Source organism: Nycticebus coucang, chromosome 18 (genome assembly GCF_027406575.1).
Source record: "Nycticebus coucang isolate mNycCou1 chromosome 18, mNycCou1.pri, whole genome shotgun sequence".
Lineage (NCBI taxonomy): Eukaryota > Metazoa > Chordata > Mammalia > Primates > Lorisidae > Nycticebus > Nycticebus coucang.
Window position 1 is genome coordinate 78,184,111 of NC_069797.1, and position 23,322 is coordinate 78,207,432.

The following is a 23,322-nucleotide window of genomic DNA, read 5'->3' on the forward strand; positions in this document are numbered from 1 at the left end:
TTCTTGCCATTCTTCCAACATCTCTGAGAAGGGGCCTGGCTGTCATGATGTGACAGCTTGGAGTGAGAACCCAGGAAGGCCCAGGGTCTCTGGACATCCCCTACACCCACTTGGGTTTCTCTTTCCTTTTGTTCACAGTGAGAAGTGAGACCCTGGACCCCTGGGTGTGGCATGGGAACAAGTTAGGTGGCTGCTGGTGGGGCCGACATATGCCATGTCCCCTCTGTAGGCCTGGTCTGCAGGGCGGCAGCTCGGGAGGAGAGGCCTGGTGGGGCCAGCAGGTGCCATGGCCCCTCTGCAGACCTGATCTGCAGAGGCAGCAGCGTGGGAGGAGAGGCCCAGCTTATATAGCCACCCTCACTTGATGGGGCAGCCTGTATTCTAGAATGACTGTAGCAAGTGGGCCCTAAGCAAGACAAGTGGGGCTGTGGTACAGTGCCCAGGGCCTGCTGAGGGGCTGCGTCCTTGGCAAAGCAGGTTAAAGAGAGAGACTGCTGGGGCCAGCTGGGTAAGCAGATGCCACCAGGTGCTGAGCACTCCCTGGGGTGGTTCACGGAGGGTCCGTTGTGTTCCACAGGTGCTTCCTCCAGGGGAGTCAGGGGCAGGAGGGCTGGTCCAGGTCTCAGCTCTTGTCTGTGACGTGCTTTGTCCTCCCGGGCACCACTTCACCTTTCCCACTCAGGCTTCCACTCTTTCCCCGTCCTGTGTCTGAGAAACCTCACTGTGCTCATCACAGCTGGGGAGGGCGCCCCTTCCCCAGCAGGACCCAGGCCTGTGACATCCTGGGCTCCCAAGCACTGGGCCGTGACCTCAGTGCCTGGGATTCTACGCTCACCTTTGACTATGAGACCCCAGCTCTACCTGCTCAGGACTGAAATAGAAAGGAGACAGAAGGTCCCTGGGCTGTGGCCACCCCACCCTCTGGGCCTCAGGAGAGCTCAGCAAGAGCCCTTAGAGGTGTGCCCAAAATCGCCTCAGTGAAAAACCAGCAGCTGGGGGAGGGGGACAGCCCCCAGCCCTGCTTTCCCGCTCATCTGACAGGAAGGACCTTGCAACTCAAGTCCCCAATGGGCCAGTGTAAGGGTGTCCACAGAGAAACCCCAGGTAGGGGAAGCATGAGTGGACGGTAGGTGGAGCCCGCTGTGCATGCCACGTCCATCCCACTTCCGGGTCAGGTTAGGAGGAGGTCTCAGTGACAGAAGCAGAGACCCCAGCCACATGCTGGGGTGGGGTGGGACCCTGGCTGGGTCCAATGATGGCCATGTGTGGGGTCAAGAGCGGTTTGGATGTGGCCATTTGGAGCAGGTGGCTAAAGGCCATCTTTCAGGGAAGCCCAGTGCCGTGTCCGATGAAGCTGAGCGCTGTGGCTGTTTTCCCTCTGAAACCTGTTTTTCCTGGATACAAACACCTACTTCGGCAGGTGTGGGGGATTGAGTGTGAACACGCAGCAGACACCCTGTCTGTCCCCAGTAGATCAGCCTGGGAGCGGCATGAGGCATCCAGCACTGGCCTAGGCCCAGGAGGGAGACAAGGTGGTCAGAGGGGAACACATCTTGTGGAGTTGCCTCCTAGCTGGGCTCCTCACAATCCCATCTGGAGTGTGAGGGAGAACAGGGCCCCAGAGCTGTGTTCCTGATACCCCTGAATGGTGCTGGTATGGTAGGTCTGGGCAGAGCTCTTCCAGGAGCTGATGTCTGCTGAGCACAGCCATGGCCCTGGAGTGCACTACCCGGACAGAGGGGTTAGGCATACCTCCAACCCCTGTCCCCATACTGATCCTCAGATCCGCTGAGGCACAGGGTGGGTGCCTGGGTCCTTGGGTTCCTGGCAGGGAGAAGGAGCTGATGTTGAGTGCTGGCAATTGTGTGGCCTTGCTCCCTGAGCAGGCATGGGGGTGGCAGTTGGGCTCCATGGGGATCTGAGTGGGAGGTGCTGCCTGCAGATGGCCCTAGCAGTGGCCAGACTTCTGTCGGCCTCCCCTAGGGCACTCCTGGGAGAGGGAAATGTGGGCCCCAACTGAGTACCTCAGGCAGCTGCTGCTGCATCCCCTGACCTGCTGAGTCAGAGGGTTCTGCTGCCCCAGACACACCCAGGACACCATGCTGACAAGGCTTAGCCCCAGCCTACTGCCCATGCAGACAAGCTCCTCACCCGATACACAGACACAGTCCCTGGCATTCCCACTGAACCCAGGCTGGAGGCCTCACAGCTGGCTCCACCATCTGCCTTCCTAACCTCCAGATCTTTCCCTATGCCAGCGGTTCTCAACCTGTGGGTCGGGACCCCTTTGGACTGTATTAAAGGTTTGTGGTATTAGGAAGGTTGAGAACCACTCTCCTACACAGAATTCCATCAGGATGTGGGGTGGGCCATTTGGAAGCCCAGCCTCAAAACTGGGCAGAGTTTGCTTGGATCCAACCACCCCTGACCAAGTGGCCTTGGGCAGAGCTCAGAACCACGTGTGTGGGCAAAGGTGATGTAAGGGGCTCAGCGCAGAGCCTACACCTGGATGATGAGTGTCGTTTGGAGAAATGGGGCCTGCTGAGGTTTTGGGTCTGCAGCACTGTGCTAACACTAGTGGATATAGGGGTGAAACCAGAAGGTCAAGGAGGTCTCCCACAGATCTTCTGCCTGGGTTGGCAGCTCCCTATGCCACCCCAAGCAACCAGCTTGAAGGTCCTCAAGGGCAGGCTCCTGGCTACCTCCTTGGCTCTGACCGAGAAGACCCTGGCCTCCTGTGGGGGTGGGGTTCGGCCTCTCTGGCTGAGGGTATGAGAGCCTGCAGGGGTCCTCCCTTCCCTGTCCCTCAGAGTGAGGAACAGGCCAGAGCCTAGAGTAAGATTGCAGACAATTTTTATGAATGTTTTGGGATGAAATTTGCCATTTCAGCCGTTTTAGCATAAAACTCACTGGCTTTTACCACATTCCCAATCTTGTGCAACCATCATTACTGTCTAGCTCCAGAACATTTGTATACCCCAGTGGAAAACCCCAGGCCTGCTCCCCACCCCGCAGCCCCACTGCCCCAGCTTTGTGTCTGGTTGCAACCACCTGTTCAGGTGCCCCGTTGAGAGGGGTCATGCAGCATGCGGCCTTTCCCTCCCTTGTGGGGTCTGGTGCCATTGCCCCAGCACATACAGGTGCGGTCGTATGCCACAATCCTCGGCCCTGACTTATGGCCATACCAAGGGCCTTCAGCGTGAGAGACAAGCAGGGTTTCACCAGCCCTGATGCTGCGAGCACATACAGCTCTCCAGAGAGATGCTTTGAAACAAAACAGGACCAGGCATGCGGCCCCCACGTCTCCTGCCTGAGTCACTGTGTTCCTTAGAAGATAAATCACTCCAGCCCTTGCCTTTTCCTATACACAAGATAATGTGTGATGGGTTAGCGACTGTGTCTCTGTAATCTGTAACCAGAGGTGCTCTTACCCCCACACCTCCATGAGGTTCTGCTTTACTGCAATTTAGTTTTCTTTCTTTCTTTTTTTTTTTTTTTTTTGAGGCACATATCACTTTGTTGCCCTGGGTAGAGTGCCATGCCATCATAGCTCACAGCAACCTCAAGCTCAGGCTCACATAATCCCCTTGCCTCAGCCTCCCAGGTAGCTGGGACTGTAAGTGCCTGCCACAATGCCCAGCTATTTTTTAGAGATAGAGTCTCACTGTTGCTCAGGCTGGTCTTGAACTCCTGAGCTCAAGCAATCCGCCCACCTTTGCCTCCCAGAGTGCAAGGATTACAGGCATGAGCCACCGTGCCTGGCCTTTACTGCAAATTCTGAGTCTGATGTAGCTTTGCATGTACTGAGGTAGTAAGGCCGCCACTTGGGTTAACGGGCCTCTCTGAAGCACTGCTCGACTGGGGACCTCAGTCTGCAGTCCCCAGTGAGACTTACGAATAAGCTGAACTTCAACTCCTTACCAGCTCTACTGTTTTCTTTAGTTGATAAGCAGCTTGCTGAGACCCTGGCCCACCCCCAGGTATGTTCAGGGGCAGCCCAAAGCTGGCCTGATCTTTACCTCAAGGCTGTCCTGAAGGGTCCCAGCTTAGGGAACTGGGGATGTGGGTGGGGGTGAGGACCAGCTGGGGTTGGGGGGCAGAGCAGTAGCACCTGGAGGAGGCTACTATGGGACCCCTGCTCTGGGCAGGCACCACAGCCTGTTCCAGGAGCTATGAGGGTCTTTGGGGTTGGCATACCTCCCCCGTCCCCTCTCCACTCCCTGGTGGCAGGCAGAAGGGCATGCTGGGGCACCCTAAGTGCAGGAGCATCTTGGCTCCTTATGCAGAACCTTAAAAATAGGGCCTTGGTGAAGCTGGTCTCCACAGATGAAGCCCTGCCCAGGGCTAAGAATATTCTTGAACCACTTAATAATTCAAGTTGGATCCAAATAGATTTTCCCTTCACCTGTTGTCCTCTGGGTCGCCACCCTGCCAGGAGCTGATGGGGAGAGCCTCTGAGGAGGTGGGTTGGCCTGGCCTTTCGGTCACACCTTGGCACCCTCAAGGTCCCCCGTCTCCCCTCTCTCGAGGCACTGGGGAGTGGAGGAAACAGGCTGGTGTGCCCCACTTCAGCCACAGAGCAGGGAGCCCATCTGCTGGTCCTAGCACTCCAAGATCCCACCCCTTCCTCTGCTTACAGGCAGTGACCTGTTTAAACCCAGGGCTGGGCTGGGTCCCTTGGCCCTATCCACACATCTCACTTGAGCCACCCACCTCCTCCTGGGTCCCAGCCCCATTTACACCAGGATGTGTGCTGCTGCCACCTCAGAAGAGCCCTGGAGGGCTTTGCCTGGGGCTGCACATGCTGTGGAGGACAGCTGTGCTCAGGACCAGGACCTCTGTACTGCAGGCCACGTCTTCAGTTAAGCCACTGCACCCCTCAGCCTCTTTCACCATCAGTGGGATGCAAAGATGGTGTCTAGAATGATCCGTGGTGTTTGGGGCAGGAGAGGGTGTCTGACTCGTGCCCCAAGGCCTCTGAGGGTAGTACCCAAGCGGCAGGCACCCCTATCCCCACCTGGGCTCTGGTCTTCCAGGCAGGAACTAGGGAATGGGGGAAGTGCTACCAGGGAATACTCAGGGAGCCAGCACCTGCCTGGCCCCCCCAGCAGCACCCAGCCCCAGCCCCAGCCAGGCCCTGCATGAAGTTTTACCCTGTTATTAATTAAAAGCAAAGTCACCCGCTGACATCCAAATGACTAGCACCCGGGGTAATTAGGCACAGTGTCATGGACGTGATGGAGCAGGGCCTGCTGTCCCCAGTTCACCTCCTGGGAGGCAGGAGCAACTTGTCTCAGTTCCCAACACCACTGGCAGCATCGTGGGGGCCAGGGTGGGGACAGCTGATGACCTGAGGAAGGAGACAGGCTCAGAGGAGGGGAGGGGACGTGGCTTCCTGGGTTCTCCTCCGGGGTTGCCTGACCACAAGCTTGGAGTTAGGGTAGCATGGAAGTTTTAGGTTTTGTGTTTTATTAATAGTTATTTAAATTTCCATGTAATTTTTAACGTAAAAGCCATAAATATACATGGTTTGAATAGTCAAGTAGTTCTGTAAGATCAGCCTTCTTTCCTAATTCCTCCTTCTCAGAGGCAAAATTCTCCATTACTTTAGCTGATTCCTTTGGTATTTACTTCTAAACAGCTACTGCTGTTGCAGCTGCTTTTTTGTCCTCAGACTTAGAAATCACCCACTGTCTTCCTGCTACAGCAACTGAGGGTTTGCGCACCACCCGTCTTCTCATCTCCCATCAATTCGGAAGTCAGTGCGTACGTTGTTAATTCTTTCCATAGACTGTTGTGACTGAGTAGGGTATTGTAATTGCATTTCTTTCCTTGTATACCTCTTTTTTTTCCTGGAGTTAATAACTGCCTCCCTTGCAGGGCTTGGTTCGTTTTCTGTGTAGCCTTTATTTTCCCCCAAATTCTGAAGTGGAAGTAAAATCTCCTTTAGGTATGTTAAGAACAGCAGGCTGTCAATATGTTTTTTTCTGTGGGAGCCAGCCTCTGAGAGGGCCATGTGATCCACGCCTCTTGGGACTGGTGCAGCTCCCGGCCACGTAGAGCCAGAATCGGTCTGTCTGACCAACGGAATCCAGCAGAAGTGATGGTGTGTCGCTTCTGATACAGATCACAAAACACATTGTGACTTTGGTCTGGGTGGCAATCCCTCTCTCATGCACTGAGGGAAGTCAGCTGCTGTGTCATCAGCCACTCCAGGGGGGTCCCACCATGAGCCATGTGAGGAGCCATTTGGAAGTGACTGTTCCTGCTCCAGTGGAGCCTTCAGCTGCCTGCACCCCAGCTACCAGCTTGACTGCAACTTCCTGAGGGACGCGGCCAGAACCACCCAGCCAATCCGCTTCCAGATTCCTACCCCTCAGAAGTGGTGTGAGATAGTGAATCTCTCATCCAGGATAATTTGTGAGGCCTCAAAGGGTGACGGACAGCGCCATCCCTCCCGTGTCCACGCGTCTCGGGTGCCCATCACCAAGGTGCGCCCATGTTGACCTCTCCTTCCCAGACCCCTAGTGGCCCTCTATCCTGGGCCACCCCCTCATTTTCATGCTGTGCATCACCTAGTGGCCTCCAGAGGAGAGATTGCATGACAGCCACAAGCCCACCCTCGCACACCCCACAAACCAGAGCCCCTGTGGTCTTCCGCAGGCAGTCCTGGGAAAGGAGCTAGGTTTTTAAAATACCCGCCAGAGTCCTGTGTTGGTACTTACTGCGTTTTGCTTCTAAGGCACGTGGATGCCATGATTCCAGCGGCTTCCACCTGAAGGGTGCTGTCACATTTCCTAATGGAAGAATGCTGGTTTCCGTGGGCTCCTCCTCCGGGCCCACCGCTGTCCTTGGTGCTGAAATTGAGGCCCAGGCTGTACTCCTGCCCACTCCTCTGCTGTTCCAGCCCTTCATCCCCTCCTCCTCTGCCTTTGGCAGGGGCCAGAAGACCCCCACACACTGAGGAGCAGATGCCTGGCCATCCTCAGCCCCAGGCCCAGGCCTTGCTTTTCTGTACCAGGCTATCTCCTTCCCAGGAGACCCGTCCCACAGCCTCTGCAAATGCCTTGAATCTGCTGAGATTCCTTGTATAGAATCAGAACTTCCCAGGTTTATGGGACAGAAACCAGGACCTTGTTAGTTCCCTCTGGGGACAGAATGGGCTCTCCAGGGCATCAAGCCTATTTCTATCCTCGCCCCTCGTAGGGTCTAGAAAGTAGCGGCAGCCCAGCCTGACTTCTTCCTGGGTAATAATCCCAGGCAGAGTGAGCCCTTTACCCCAACAGCTCCAGCGAAAGCCCACAGGTGACATGCATTGGCTGGCCTGGGTCGAGTCACGTGCTTCACCCTGGACCCATTGCTGTGGCTGGGCATGGGCTAGAATCTGCCTCAGCCCACCTCGTGGAGAGAAAGATTTCTCAGTGGAAAATCAAAGCATTGTGTACCAGAAGAAAGTAAAACTCAGGTCAAGGGACCTCCAGGAGGGGCGGTGTCTTCAGGCTCTCTCAGAAAGCTTCGTCCCCACTCTTAAGAAAGCACCAGCTCTTACCACCAGCGTCCCATCTTGGCTCTGGGTAATTCTCTTCCAGTGCCAGCAGGGAATAGCGTGATTAAGCTCCATTATTAACTTGCCAATCTTGTTTCTGGGGCACAGACGCTAACTGCTTAGGGGACCCAGTTGGCATATAATGAGGTCTCCATGACAAATTACTGGGGTATCAATTAACTATCTGGGGAAATGTCAGGCAGGATCCGTCATGCTGGCAGGGAGGGCTGGCCAATTAACCTAGAGTTTTTGAGCCCATCCATGATTTGGCGTCCAGCAGGGTGTGGCATGAAGGAAAAGGGTCTCGACTGTGTCCCCAGGGACAGCGCCACCCCAGGCCACTGTGGCACACAGTTCTGCACCTGCCTGTCCACAGTCACCTGCACATCAGCCCTGAATGGCCTCCAGAGGAGAGATGCATGACAGGTCACAGGTGAGAGGTGACTGATGGCTATGCAGAAATGTGCAGACAGGGACCCCTTCCCGGAACAGTTTATCCTAAGGCCAGGGCAGAGCTGGGGTGGGGGAGGTGTGGTCAGGACCCAGGGAGAAAGGCTGGGGCAGAGGAGGCAGTGGAGCAGAGAGCTCTGGCAGCATGAAGACACCACACTGGGCACCGTTGGCAGTGTACCAGCCGACCTGAGGAGGATCCGAGCTATGCCACTGGTGAGCTGTAAGACTCTGAGATAGTTTCTTAAATCCTTTCTTAGCCTCCATTTTCTTACCTGTAAAATGCGGAGAATGAGCCCCAGTTCCCAGCAGTACCTGGCCCAAGGCAGGTGCTAGCTGAATGCATTCACTGTTCTTCCAACAGGTGATGCTTTGGCTTCCGACTCACTGGTGAGGCTCAGATGGTGCACAAGCTGGGGCAAAGTTGCAGGGTGAAGGGTGCCTTCAAGCAGGCGGCTTGGGCTGGTTGGCCAGGGCACAGGCAGCCACAAGGCTGAGGGGCCGGGCTTGGGGGCTCTGGTCACTCTATGAGGTCAATATCCAGGCCTTTGGGGTTTTTTCTTTGTGTCAACAAAGGAATTTGCTGGTGGGATGGGTCCCACCCCGGTAAAGGCCAGGGACTGTCCTGACCCACCCTGTCCCATGACTTTGCCCATGCAGGCACCACTTGCCCCTCTGCTAGTCCCTACCCCTTATCTACTTGGGTGATTGGCAGCTGCCACTTCCCAGCCCCCCCCCCAAGCCATGGAGCCTGTGCCTGCTCATGACACTGACATATGGCACCTCCGTGGGGGGGACTGGAGGAAACTGCCAATTGCGAGAGAGCAGCGTGTCCCCATTCCAGCCTGCCGGAGCAAAACACACACAAGGCGCAGGGAGCAGAGGCGGCTGGGGGCGTGAGCGTGTGTGCGTGTGCGCCTGTGTGTCTGCACGCTGCACCGTGGGGGCGCTGGGAGGAGGAAAACAGCAAGCTGGGGGTGGGCTGCAGGGCTCGGAATATGTTTTGGTTTTCAGATGCTCTGAGAGGTCTCAGGTAATGGGGTCTCATGGACTTGAGTTGTCCCTGTGCCCTGGACCTGCTTGACTTCTGCTGGCATGAAGACCTCTGTCCCCTCTCTCCCCTTTCTCTCTCACCCAGGACCAACTAGAGGCCTATAAGCTGATCCCTGCAATGCTCTAATTCTTTCTGGAATCAGGACGTTCTACCGAGTGTCAAGCCAGAGGCCCCTGGGGCTCCCAGCTTGGCTGATGTCTCCTGGTTTTATTGGGCTAGAGCTGCCCCCACATCACCTGGGTGGGGCCCTGCAGAGCACACCCCCCGCAAGCCCTGCCAAGCTGGGCTCACCCTCCAGTGCTCAGCTGGGGACCACTGACAACAGCCCTGCTCCTGGGGCCAGGGTAGGGGCAGAACCAAAGGCCAGGCTGTCAGGATCTTCAGCAGGTCACACCCCACAAACCAGGCCCCTTCACCAATTGCCACATGAATCCTGGAAGCGGCTGGTGGTCCAGGGGCTGTGGCTATGACCTCCCCAGAGGTGCAGGCCTCGGGCCCTGTCCTCTTTCATGGGAAGCAGAAGTCAGGAGAGCAGGTTACAGAGCCTGGGTTGGGGAGAGCCCAGGTCGGGAGAGCCAGGGTCGGGGAAAGCCTGGGTGGGCACCTGGAGCCAGAGCTTGAGGCAGGGGGACTCAGGCATCCTAAGAGAGAAGGGCCAGCCCATGAGCCAGCTGGAGCTGACCATCTTCCCAAACCTCAGCTCACACTTTGGACAGTAGCAGCCCCTGTGTGTGTGTCCATGGAGTCTGTCACACTCCTTTTATGGGGGACTTTGGCTGGGGCTTGGGGTCAGGACCCCATGCTTTGGGCCTCCCCCAGTCAAACAGGGAGCTGCAGAGTCCTGTCCCCTAAGGGTGTAGCCTACCAGAGGGTGGCCTGCCCAACAACTCCCCCAGGCAGCCTGAGCCCAGGGCTGGGGCCAGCAAGAAAAGCTCTAATTCCAGTCCCACCGGCACCCTTGTCCTCAGCCCTGGTGGGCATCTGGATGTCCTGACCCATCTGGCATTGCCTTGGATGGGGCACCCTTACCACAGCTGGGAGTTTGGGGAGCCCAGGCCCCCCACCCTGGCTGGCAGGACTCCACCCACCGCAGGCACTGGGCCGACTGCGTTGCAGGCACCGCTGTGCATCGAGGCATCTGCTGCTACCGGCGGGGCAGATGGGCTGCCAGTGAGCTCAGTGTGTGCGGGGGAGGGGGTGCCATAGGAACCCCTCCCTGCCAGGATTGTGGGCGCAGGAGAGGCAGGCGCCATCAGAGGGGGAGGTGCAGGGATGGGCTCCAGGCTTGGGGAGTGGCCCGTGGAGCTGGGTCCTGGGGAGGGGTCTCAGGGAGCCTCAGGGCCTCAGGAGACGCAGGGCCCTGGAGATCCTGATGAGGGCTCCTGACCAGGTGGCTTTGGGCCTCAGGGCCTGGAGGAGTGTGTGTGGATCAGAAGTCCTGAGCTTCAGCAGGACAGGTCTGTCCTCAGCACATGCAGGTACCTTCTGCTGGGGAAACCTCTGGCTCCAAGGCCATGGCTCCCAGAGAAGCCAAGGCCACACTGTGTGCTAAGTGAGGCCATGCTGAGGCAGGGTGGGACTCCTGGCCAGTCTTCCCCAGGCCCTGCAAGCTGCAGCAGACGTGCATGGTGAGGGTCCTAACAGGTTGCTGGAACCAGGTTGCCAGGCAGGAGGCTGTCCGAGGTAGCAGAACTTGCCCTACCCCAGCTACCCCTAAAGGCCAGCCCACTGATCTGGGACCCCTCAGGGATGCCGGCAGCCTTGGAAGCCCACTTGTTGGCAGTCGGGAGGGCTCGTGAGCAAACCCCCAGAATTCCCACTCCGGGATGGGCTCTGAGGGCTCCTCCTTCACTACACAGCTGTCTGTGCTCAGCCCTGGTGTGTGCAGGAGGCTCCCACCTCCCAGATCCCATAACCATGAGAGCCGCCATCGTCCACAGGAGATGTTTGGCCCTCATCTCCAGACAGGAGAGGAGACTAAGGCTGGGCCAGGCTTTGTGGCTGCCTGGCCTAGAGCTGGGTAATGCCTAAGCTGGAACCTAAGCCCAAGGTCTGGTCAGCTCCAGGTCAGCCTGTGTGCCGGCCCACCCAGCTGTCCAGAACACCTGGCTGGGACAGTGCATGTCCTCTGCTGACTCCTGGTGTGCAGGGAAGTGTGGCAGCTGCTGGTGGCCCCTGTCCCCCTCCCCTCTGCTCCAGTCCTAAGGTGGCTCTGCCCCGCTCCCTGCTGCAGCCCTCGGATTTGGCAATTGCCTCTGCCTGGCTGTGACTCAGCCTCCCATTTTGTTGGTGGTTGCCTTTTTTTTCTTTTTCTTTTCCAAAGTGTGACATCACCATGGCTCTTCAGAAGGGTGACTCCTGGGGCACTGGCAAGCCTAACCCAAGAGTATCCATGGGTGGCCCCAGCTGGGATGGCTGATGACCTGACATGGAGGGAGGCCCCCCAGAGGGTCTTGCCCTTGGACTCTGTCCCTGGGCAGAGACTGTCACCTCTTGAGCAGGCACAATCCATGCCTTAGTTATACCTGACTCAGGCACAGTGCCAGAGACACCTGTCTAAAGTCACTCCTGTCAGCTGCCTCACCACCCAAAGAACAATGTATCCTCGGGGTTGTTGACTGAGCCAGAACCACTGAGGCAGGGAGGACAGAGTCCTACTTTCCAAGGAGGGGGAAAGAAAGGGAAAATGTGTCCTGGAGACTTGGCAAGCAGTGCCACCGCTGAGGCCAGAGGCTGCATCACGGGAAAAAAGAAGCTCTTTCCCTCAGTGCAGGAAGTCCCCAGCATTCAGGACTGTAGGCAGAGCCTGAGGTTTTGTTAGGTGCTGAGCTCTCTATCCCTAGGGGCATTCAAGCAGGGCAGGACAGCTCTGATGTGGATGATATTCCTCAAGGGACTGAGCCCAGCTTGGGGCAGTCGGACATTTCAGTCCAAGTCCCAGATCTGTCTGTATGAAATCTCAGGCAGGGCACTTGGTCTCCCACCTTGTCCCTGAGATGGTATTTGTGATTTATGGCTTCTTTGAAGGCAGCTCTGAGGTTTCCAGGGGACTGTGTGGGAACCGCCATGAGTGTAGGACCCCAGCTCTGACTTGTGTGTCTCCACGGTTCTCCATTTCTGAGCCTTGACTGCCAGAGAGGGGTGGACCTGGTCAGAAGAAATGTCTCAAGCTGCACAGGGGGACTCAGGGAGGTGGGAGGGGAAAAGAAGAGCTCTGAGTGACAGGGACCTGGGACATGAGGGGGGGTGTGGACTCAGTCTCCCATGTGTGACCCAACAGAGGCTGGCCTGGGTGGGAGGGACAAATGGCCTGGCCTTTCCTGTCTCCGGGACACAGGGAGATCCCAGGGCTCCAAGTACAGGAAGGGATGGGAGCCCTGGAAGGGACAGGGTGCCTTGGACACCTGGAATTGGGGTACCCCTGACCACGGCAGGGAGGCCAAAAGTGGTGGAAAAGCCCAGCTGGGCATCTGCAAGCAAATTTGGGGCTTAAACAACTAAGAGGAGATGACAGGCCCCCTGCAACTGGCTTCTACACACACATCCCTTCCTCGCCTGCCACCTGGTAGTGGCAGGCTCATTTCTTTCACACCCTTGCTAGTGGCTGAACTGTGGCCCCCAAACAAGGTGTCTACCCAGAACCTCAGAATATGATCTTTTTTTTTTTTTTTTTTGTAGAGACAGAGTCTCACTTTATGGCCCTCGGTAGAGTGCCGTAGCCTCACACAGCTCACAGCAACCTCCAACTCCTGGGCTTAAGCGATTCTCTTGCCTCAGCCTCCCGAGTAGCTGGGACTACAGGCGACCGCCACAACGCCCGGCTATTTTTTTGTTGCAGTTTGGCCAGGGCTGGGTTTGAACCCGCCACCCTCAGCATATGGGGCCGGCGCCCTACTCACTGAGCCACAGGTGCCGCCCCAGAATATGATCTTATTTGGGATAAGTCTTTGCAGATGTAATGAAGTTAAAGATTTTCAGATGAAATCATCCTGCACTTACAGTGGGACCTCAGTCCAGCTGGAGGAGAAAGGCAGAGGGAGACAGGGGACACAGACAGACACAGGCGAGGCAGGGAGCGTGAGGTGCTACAGGCCAAGGCACCCCCAGGAGCCGGGAGAGAGGCCTGGAACAGACCCTCCCTTGAGGCTCCAGGGGGGATTTCGGGTATCTCGTCTCCAAAACTGTGAGAGAATAAGTTTCTGTTGGTTTAAGCATCATGTTGGTGCTAATCTCTCACTGTAACTCCAAGAAACCAAAAGCCTCCTTCCCCTTCCTCCAGCCCAGGCCCTAGTGACTCTGCTGGTCAGAACTCGGGGCAGTAAGGGCAGATGGCCATGGTTTGGAGGAGCCACAAGCTCTCCTGGCTCTCACTTCAGACCAGCTGAGTGTTTGTCCCCACCTGAGTCCCAGCGAGCATGCTCTTTCTGCCCTCTTGACCCCCAGAGGCTATCAACAGCCACTTGTACCCCAACCCAGCCTGGCACAATCCTTGGGTCGGAAATGTCTTCTGCGGGCTAATCAGGGGTCCTGGAGGTTTCTGTGACCTTGTGAGCCTCCTTCCTGTGCCCAGGGGGACTCCTGCCTTACAGAGTCCCACCTTCTTCAGGTAGAAGCCAGTGTTCCCATGCCCTGCCTCTCTTGCAGCTAGAGTGCAGGCACAGGCCTGGTTGCATGCTCAGAAGTGACAAGTGACCCCAGAGCCCCCTTCCTAGTGAGGGTGGTGGCAGAGGGCACAGATGTGGACTACTGGGTCCATGCCTAGTGGGGCAGTTTTGCGACTTAGGCCACCAAGGCCATCTTGGGCCACCTAATATCTTGCACTGGGTTCTGTTACACTAGCCAGGCTCTGCTGGCTCCAAGTGGTGTGTGGGATGAGGAGGTGTCAGGGGGACACCCTTGGTTCTGTCCATGGAGTGGAGGGTGAGGAGAGCACACACCAGACAAGCTCTGGAAGCCCCTTCCCTCCTAACCCTGTTGGACAAGAGCCAACTCTGCCCCATGGCCTCCTGGGAGTACAGCTGGCTGCAGGTTCTCAGGGCTGGAGGACCAAGAAATGCCCAGCTGGAAATGCTGGGGTCAGGACAGATGGGCCCATGTCCCTGGCTGAAGCCTCCCCTGGGGTGGTTCTTCTCCCACCACCCACTTGGCTCTCCCCAGGGCCTGAGTCCTCCCTCCCTCCCTCTCCTCTCTTCTCCTCTCCCTCTGCACTACCCCCTTCTTAGAAATGAAGTCATCTAGAAAAATAATCAAAAAATAGAAAGGGAAAAAAAAAAACTAAGAAAATGAGAATTTTTCCCCCTTCAAGCATTTGGTGAAACACCTCCCACATAGAGGAGAGTGTCCACTGGGGCCTGTGCTGGTCTGGGGGAGACTTGGGTCTGTACCTCTGTCTCCAAGAAGCATGTGGGCCTCCAGCCCACAATGGAGTCCACACTGGGCCTCCCCCCTGCAGCCCAGAGGCCACAGGGAGGGGCTCTAGGGCAAGAGCCTCAGGGAGGGGCTGCAGAGGCTGGTGCTGCAGGAAGGGGCTGCGGGGTGGGTGGTGCTGCAAGGCAGGGGCCACAGGGCAGGGGTTGCAGGGGCTGGGACAGCAGAGGCAGGGGCCACAGGGCAGGGGCACAGAGACAGGGGCTGCAGAGGTTGGAGCTGCATGAAGGGGCTGCCAGCAGGGCAGAGGCAGGCCAGGGAGCACCTTAGCTCCTACTCAAGGCCTCTGCCTCCAGTCTTGCCCCTCTTCCCACCGGCCTCCGCCCTGCTGCAGGGTTCTCGTTTGTTTATTTATAATTTATACTTAGCCTGCTTCCAAGAAAGCTCCAAGGCACTTGCTGGAAAGCTGCTTCCTGAAGCTCGGTTGTGCTCCCGGCAGTCTTGGGCTCAACGCCCATCCACACTTCCCCTTCCCTCACTAGCTCAGGGCCCTCTGGATCTGGGCCAAGCGCAGCCCTCCTTGCCACCTGACGTGTCCTGGCTCCTCGTAGGACCCTCCCCTGCAATGCAGTCTGCTCAGGGTGACCCCATAGCCCAGACACCTTCTCGCCATCAGGGGATCAGACCCTTCCTCTGTGACATCATCTCGGATCCCCTGATGGGAAGGAACCTTGGTGCCTCTCTTCTGCCCTTTGGCTGGCTATTCTGTCACAGTCTCCTTGGACCACTCCTCCTTCCTGGCCCTTTGGAAGGATGTATCCAAATCACCATTTCCACATGTGTTTCTTCAAGACCTGGACAATAAAGTGTGACTCCACAGACCAGGAAGGGCACCCAAGATAGTGAGAACCAAGTGGACACAGCTGCCCTTGGCAGCTCCAGAGTCGCAGTTCAAATCAGGCTTGGGCAGCTGCCCCGAGCAAGGATGCCCAGCCACCCTGGGGACTGTTGAGATAAGCAATGTTGCTTTTTAGGCCCTCACATTTTGGGGTAAGGTGTCATATGGTCAGAGCTAGCTGACACACCTAGGGATGGCAGATGGTGTGGCAGGAGCCCCACCTGACCAGCTCTAGCCTCAGGGAATACAGAAAAAGGGTCTCTCAGAAAGCCCCTGGCCTCAACAAGGCTATCTCAGTTGCTACTGTCTAGAGGGCAGGGCAGGGAGGGAGCACAGAAGGGAACAGCTAGGCTGGGTTAGCCGCTTCAGGCACCCCAGGAGGAGTGTTCCCATGTTGGTCCTGGGGGCTGGCCAGTGGGTTCCTTGAGTCAAATCCTCAGCCCATCTGGGACAACTCCCTGCTCCTGGGAAGAAGGTCACTGCCACTCCTGATACCCCCCCACCACAGCCTGGCTTCTTCAGCTTCCTGCTGTGGGGCAGTGAGCAAGTACCAGCCCAGATCAGGGCTTGGCGAGGACTCCCACTCAGAACTGGGAAGCCAGGGCCAGATAACTGGCTTCACCAAGAGAACTTGGCAACATCACTTCTTTCCTCCTTTGTAAAGGGAGCTAAGGATGCCTATTGTATTCCATCTAAGCCGAGGAGTAAACCAGATAAAAGACCCCAGGTGGGATGTGTTGGCTTACATTTGTAATCCTAACAATCTGGGAGGCCAAGGCAGAAGGATCACTTGAGCTCAGGAGTTTAAGACCAGCCTGATCAAGAGGGAGACCCCATCTCTATTAAAAATAGAAAAATTAGCTGGGCGTTGTAGAGGTTGCCTGTAGTGCCAGCTACTTGGGAGGCTGAGGCAGGAGGATTGCTTGAGACCAAGAGTTTGCGGTTGCTATGAGCTATGACGCCACAGTACACTAGCCTGGGCAACAGAGCATGACTCTGTCTCAAAAATACAATAAAATGAAATAAAGTCCACAGAACACCCTCACGTCTGCCCTCTCTTGGCCTCAGCTCCCCCACTCTGAAATGAAGCAGTCCCTTCGCTTCTCCCTCTGCCAAATGTCTTCAGCTCCAACTCTGCAGAGCAGGAGAGATGCTTCTGCCTGCTGGCACATCATGGGGGCGAGGGGACTTGTCCCCTGTCCTCCACCATCTGTGGGCTCAAGGGCCCCCTGGTCTGGCACTGTCAGTTGTGACCAATGCCCAGTTCCTCCCCCACCCAGCATAAGCAAAATCTGCCGGACAGAGGGAGAACCCCAGCATGGCAGGGTCCTTGGGGTTGCCCTCAGGAAGCCTCTGTGGCAAGGGCAGATGCCAGCTGGGTCACATCAGGGCTACTCTGCCACTTGGTGGGCACACTGCAGTGTGGCCTTTCCCTGGTGCCGACTCTCCTTGTCACCAAGTTCCATGGAGCCACAGATGTCCTGACTGTGGGGGTCAAAGAAGACCAGATGTCCATTCCTGGTCACAATGCTCCATGCCAGAAGGACAGTGCCAGTGTGATCCCTTGCTGACACAGCCCTGAAGCCCCTGACTTTGGAACTGAGGGGAGGCGGGAGAGGAGCCAGGTCACTCTGTCCCCTGAAGGAAATGCCTCTGAGAGCCACACAGCATCCCAGGAGCATCTGGCTGCTAGGGTGGCTGAGGCCCTGCTTCTGCAAGGCTGGCTGGCAGATGACTGCCCTGGCCTGCCCAAGCCATATGTCCTGCAAAAAGCTCCTCTCTCACCCCGTGCGCCCACAGTGGGGCCGGCTGTCCGGACGTTGGCATGCGATTCCGGGCAGCCGGGATGCTCATCTGGCTTCTTACCAGGGAGGTGGCATCATGCCCTGGGAGGACCTCCAAAGCCCTGCCCTCCTCCTCCTTGGGCCATCCACGCACCTGGCCTTGACACTCTCCTCTAGACAGCCACTCTTCCCCTCATTCCCTCCCACCACACTGAGGGGCCCTTGAGGGCACAGCAGGCCAACTCTGCACCCGAGAGTGCTGGGCACATGAGAACAGCTGCCTGCAAGAATCAGTGACATCTTTAGGTCTGAGAATTATAAGCCCAAAAGATAATGTTTGTGTGACAGTGATTGTGACTGACAGGTAGAACTCCCTGAGGTGCCTCAGTCCTGGCTAGGAGGCCATAAAAGATGGCTTAGCCAAGAGTGGTGTCAGAGTTGGGAAAAGCGGTCAGACACGGGCCATTTCGAAGGCACCGCCAACAGGATGTCTGCCTGAGAACGGAGGGGCGGAGGCTCCGTTTGAGGACCAGGAGCACGGCCGCAGGGAGCGCTGGGGGCCGTCGCAGCGCAAGGGCGTCTAAACTTGTCCCTGCCGTCGCCACCCGAGGCGGGAGCGGGAAGTGGGCACTGCGAGGTATGCGGCACCCTGAGTCCTTCGCACACGGTCCCGCCCGTGCTCGCACCAGTCTCCTCCCTGAGCTCAGCGCCAATGCCGCTCGCCCCTCGCTTCTGGAGGCCGTCTGGGGCCAACACCAGAGCTGCCTCCGCAGTCAGCCTCGTGGCGGGTGGACAGCAGCACACGCGCGAGCGCGGGAGCCGTGAGGCCCACGCAGCCAGCGACCACTACGCCCAGGCCAGAAGCCCCGCCCAGCCAATAGCCTCCTAGAACGAGCTCTCGCGAGACGCCTCCCGAGCCCCGCCCCTCAGCAACTCCTCCAATCGCCGCGCGCCTGACCGCGTTGCTGCGGCAGCTCCGCCTTGCGTCCGCGTTCCCGTAGTCGGCTCGGCGGCTCCGGGTGCTCGAGCCTGGGGCTCTCCAGCTCGCGCCTCGGCGTTGCAGCGTCTTGCTCCCCGCGATCCGGCTGCTGGGGCGCTCGGGAGCGGGCGGGGGCCGCGGAGAGGTCTGTCAGAGTTTTGGTACAGCCCCCCTCGGTCCTCCGCTTGGGGTTCGGGAAGCCACAACCGCCTCCCGGAGCTCATCCCCGCGGCACGCGCGCGGCCCCGGGCCACCGTTCCCCGCCCTTTGCGGAGGGCCCGGGGACACCTGGGCCCGGGTCAGCAGCGAGGAGGGGCGGGGCCGGCGTGGGAGGGAGGCGGAAGGCCGCCCGGGGCTGCGAGCTCCGGGGCTCGGGGGTTCCCCGGAACTGGCAGAGCCGGCCCAGCGCACCGAGGGAGAGACTGAGAATAAAAGTGCGAGCCTGGGAGGGCGTCGCGCTCCGGCGCTTCAGCAGAGATGTGACCGAGAGGAAAGTTACTGCAACTGGGGAGCAGCACAGTTGGCTGGAGAATTCGGTTTACAAATAAATAAGTTTTAAATTATGTAACTAACACGTGTTCAGTGTAGAAAATTTGAAAATCACATCAAAGTACAGTGTAAAAATCCTTGATCCCACCATCGTATACTCGGCCGTCGTTAACCTTTCAGAATATCGTTGTCTGTTTTCTTAACGCGTCTGTGTGGCGTATGTTTTTTTACTAACCAGATTGTGGATGTGGCCCAGACCCCTAAGTACAAATGCAGTGGAGGCGCAGTCTGCCAGGCTGGCTTCCTCTGTGGCTGAGCAGGTTCCTCCTTAGGTCCTTCCAGGTAGCCGGGGCCCCAGCCCAGAGCCTTCGCCTCGGGGACCCCCCCCCCCACTTTGTCCAACCTGCCATACCCTTCACTATGGCTCCCCCGCCACCTTCCTTTTACTCACTGGAACTCTGTATCCCTCTGGCCTCTGCCCACCCCATTACCGAATTCCGCCATCCTGGGCTTGATCCTCTCAAGCCAGACGTTCATGGGTGTCGCAATCCTACTCTAACCTGTTTTCTCTGCTCCCAGACTTAGATGAAGCTGTCTGCAGGTGGGTGCAGAATGCACATGAGGCATTGAGCAGCCAGCCTCTCAGCCTTCCTTCTCCACTGCCTGGTGAGCCAGACACCTGGAGAGCTCAGATGCTGCCCTCTGCCCTGCCTGGAGTGAGCTGGATTCTTTCTCCATCAAGAATCAGCCCCTCTGCTTCTTTCAGCGGGAAATGCCATCTTCCAATAACTCACCAAAATGAGAAACACAAAGGGAAAAAGGAGAGGCACCAATACATGTTCTCTAGGCCTTTTAGGAAACATGGAGATGTTCCTTTGGCCACATATATGCAAATCTACAAGAAAGGTGATGTTGTAGACATCAAGGGAATGGGTACTGTTCAAAAAGGCATGCCACACAAATGTTACCATGGAAAACTGGAAGAGTCTACAATGTTACCCAGCATGCTGTTGGCATTGTTGTAAACAAGTTAAGGGCAAGATCCTTGCAAAGAGGATTAATGTTCGTATTGAGCATATTAAGCACTCTAAGAGCTGAGATAGCTTCCTGAAACGTGTGAAGGAAAACTTTCAGAAAAAGAAGGAAGCCAAAGAGAAAGGTACCTGGGTTCAACTGAAGTGCCAGCCTGCGCCACCCAGAGAAGCCCACTTTGTGAGAACTAACGGAAAGGAGCCTGAGCTCCTGGAACCCATTCCCTATGAATTCATGGCATAATAAGTATATAACATAGCACACAGGCGTACCAGTGGACCCATGTTTTTAGGCGCAAGAACCTATTCCCCATGAGCTCATGGCATAATATGTGTACAGCATAGCACACGGGATAACCAATAGTCCCCAGGTAACAGTGATACAAGGTGCTGGAACCTGTTTCCCATGAATTCAAAAGTCAATCAACACTTTGTCACAGTCAATGGCAAGGTGCCTCCCTGAGCTACTGGAACCTCTTCCCATATGAATTCATGGCATGGTAGATACAAATAATAGCATAAAAATGTTTCTTGTTCATTCACTACAAGTGTGTTTTTTTCCCCCCAAAGAAGTATTAAAGCAAATTTTAATGTGTCCTAAAAAAAAGAAAAAGAATCAGCCCCTCTCTGGAGACAGGGATCCTGTGGTCAGCCACCTGGTTCTCCCCAGCCCTCCAGCCTGAAGGCTCTCCCTCTTTTTTTTTTTTTGGTTTTTGGCCAGGGCTAGGTTTGAACCAGCATATGGGACCGGCGCCCTACTCCTTGAGCCACAGGTGCCGCCCCCTTTCTTTTCTTTTTTTTTTTTTTAATGAGATTGAAATAGGAGGCCCCTAGCCAGGCATGGTGGCTCACGCCTATAATCCCAGCACTCTGGGAGAACAAGTGGGAGGTTCCCTTGAGCTCAGGAGTTCAAGATCAGCCTGAGCAAGAGCAAGACCCCAACTCTACAAAAAATAGAAAATACAGCTATTCTGGAGGCTGAGGCAGGAGGATCACTTGAACCCAGGAGTTTGAGGTTACTGTGTGCTAGGCTGCCATGGCACTCTAACCTGGGCAACAGAGTGAGACTCTGTCCCAAAACCAAAAGAATGAGTGAATAAATAAATGAATGAATAAATAAATAAATAGAAAAACAAGCCAGGTGTGATGGTGGGCGCCTGTATTCCCAGCTACTCAGGAAGCTGAGGCAGGAGGATCACCTGAGCCCAAGAGTTTGAGGTTGCTGTGAGCTAGGCTGATGCCACGGCACTCTAAACTGAACAACAGAGTTGAGAGTCTGTCTACAATAAATAAATAAAATAAAAGGACCCTATGCCTTATTAATGTCCAGAGCTGCCATCATAAAATATCATACACTGGTGGCTCAGAATCACAGAAACTCATTCACAGTTCTGGAAGCCAGGAAGTCCAAAATAGAGGTGTCAGCAGGGTTGCACCTCCTGGAGGCTCCGGGAAGATTCATTTCATGCCTCTCTTTTAGCTTCTGGTGGCTGCTGGCAATCCTTGGCATCCGTTGGTTCACAGCTGAATCACTCCAACCTCTGCTTCCGTCACGTGGCCTCCTTCCTGTATGTCTGTGTCTCTCTTTTAAGGGCACAAGTCATTGGAATCCGGGCCTGCCCTGATCCAGGCTGACCTCATCTTGACTTCACCATACCTGGAAAGGCTGTATTTCAAATAAGGTCCCAGTCACAGGTTCAGGGTGGACATGAATTTTGGGATGACATCATTCCACCCAGCACAGCTCCCACCCCCACACAGTGGAAGCCCAGGGTGCCGGGAGGATCCCCACGTCCTGCAGCTGTCTGCCTGAGTGCTGCAGGCCTCCACAGTCGGCTCAGCGGGGGGTCCGGGCAGGTGACCGTACAGGTGTTTCCTGGCAGCTGGGCACCCCCCACCAAACCCCAGCTGTTTCTCTCTGCCCTGATGGACCCACTCAGGTGTCTGGCATCCCACCCAGGATGACTGTGAAAATCACCGTCCCTGTCACCTGGTGTCCGGGCAGCACTCTCATCCCTTCACCTTCTCCCTCCAGCCTGGACCCCTGGCAGCAGGGGAAAGGGCAGCCCACCTTTCAGACTCAGAGCAGACACAGGGGTATTTTCTTAAACACAGTTAAACTGATGGGAAAGCAGTCAGCTCTCATTTTAAAGAGCATTTCTGTTTTTTTCTTCTCTCTACATCTGCTCTAACATTCTGTGATTCTTAGAGAACCAAGATGCTGAAGAGTGAAGCCCAGAGCCAAGAATGTTCGAGCCAGAAGGGATTTCTATGAGGAGCAAAGCAGACCCAGCTCTGCTCGGGGCTCATCGTCGGGAGTGGGCTGACAGGGGCTGTGCTGGGGAAGGGGGTGTGGTGGGACAGGCTAACAAGGAGGACTAACCTGGGGGGGGGTCAGCGATGTGTGGGGTTTAGTCAGGCAGATGATTCTTGAACATGATATGAAAATCAAGGGCAATAAGAGAAAATGCAGATGAAGACTTCATCCAGATTAAAAACTCTCATTTGTCTAAGGGCACTATCAAGAAAGTGAAAAGACAACGCCCAGAATGGGAGAACATATTTGCATATTATATATTTGATAAGGGATTAATATCCAGAATATATAAAAGCTTTTACAAACTCACCAACAAAAGAACCTGAGTCAAAAATGGGCAAAGATTTACATAGGTAGATGCCACAAGTGGAAAACAGATGCCCCGTAAGTACATGAAGGGAGGTTCAATATCACCACTGACGAGGGAACTGCCACACTGTGCCCAGCACGGTGGCTCACACAGGACACCTGCAATCCCAGCACTTTGGGAGGCTGAGGCAGGAGGATCCCTTGAACCCAGGAGTTACGATGGTGAGCAGCTTCACACCAGCCTAAGTGACAGAGCCAGACTTCTCTCTAAAAATAGAAAATAAATTAAAAATCAAAAGACCACAATAAGATACCATATCACACCCATCAGGATGTTTCTACTATCTGAAAACTAAAAAATAACAAGTGTTGGTGAGGATGTGGAGAAACCCAAAGCCTCGTGCCCTGCCGGTGGGAGCGGAAACAGGCAGCCACCATGGCAAACAGTCTGGCAGCTTCTCAAAAAGCTAAAGATAGAGTCATCACAGGATCCAGCAGTTCTGCTTCTGAGTGTGCACCCCAAGGAATCAAAAGCAGGGACTCCACATCCTTGTTCTTAGCAGCCTTAGTCACAACAGCCGAAAGGTGGAAACAACCCCAATGTCCACCTGCAGATGAACAGATAAAGAAAACATGGTCCCCACGTACAGTGGGACGTCACTCAGCCATAGAAAGGAATGACTCACCGAACATGCCACAACATTAGCTGGACCTCGAAAATGCCACTCTAAGTGACAGAAGCCAGTCATAAAAGGGACAAACATTCCACTAACAGGAGGCCCCCAGAGCCAGCAGAGTCACAGTGAGTGGAGCAGAGGGTCCCCGGGTGGGGACAGGTGGACTGTTTAATGGAGCAGCATTTCTGTCTACAGCCATGACATGGCTTTGCACAACACTGTGAATGTGGCTAATACCACTAAACTGGACACTTAAAAATGGTTAAAACAGTAAATTTTATGTCATATGTATGTGTCATTATTTTTAAATGTGCCATGTCAAAAGCCATTGAATTATACACTTTCCACGGTGGATGACACGGCTCGTGAGATATATCTGAGCTAAAGTGTTCAAAGGAAGAAGGGCAGCAGCCCCCATGGG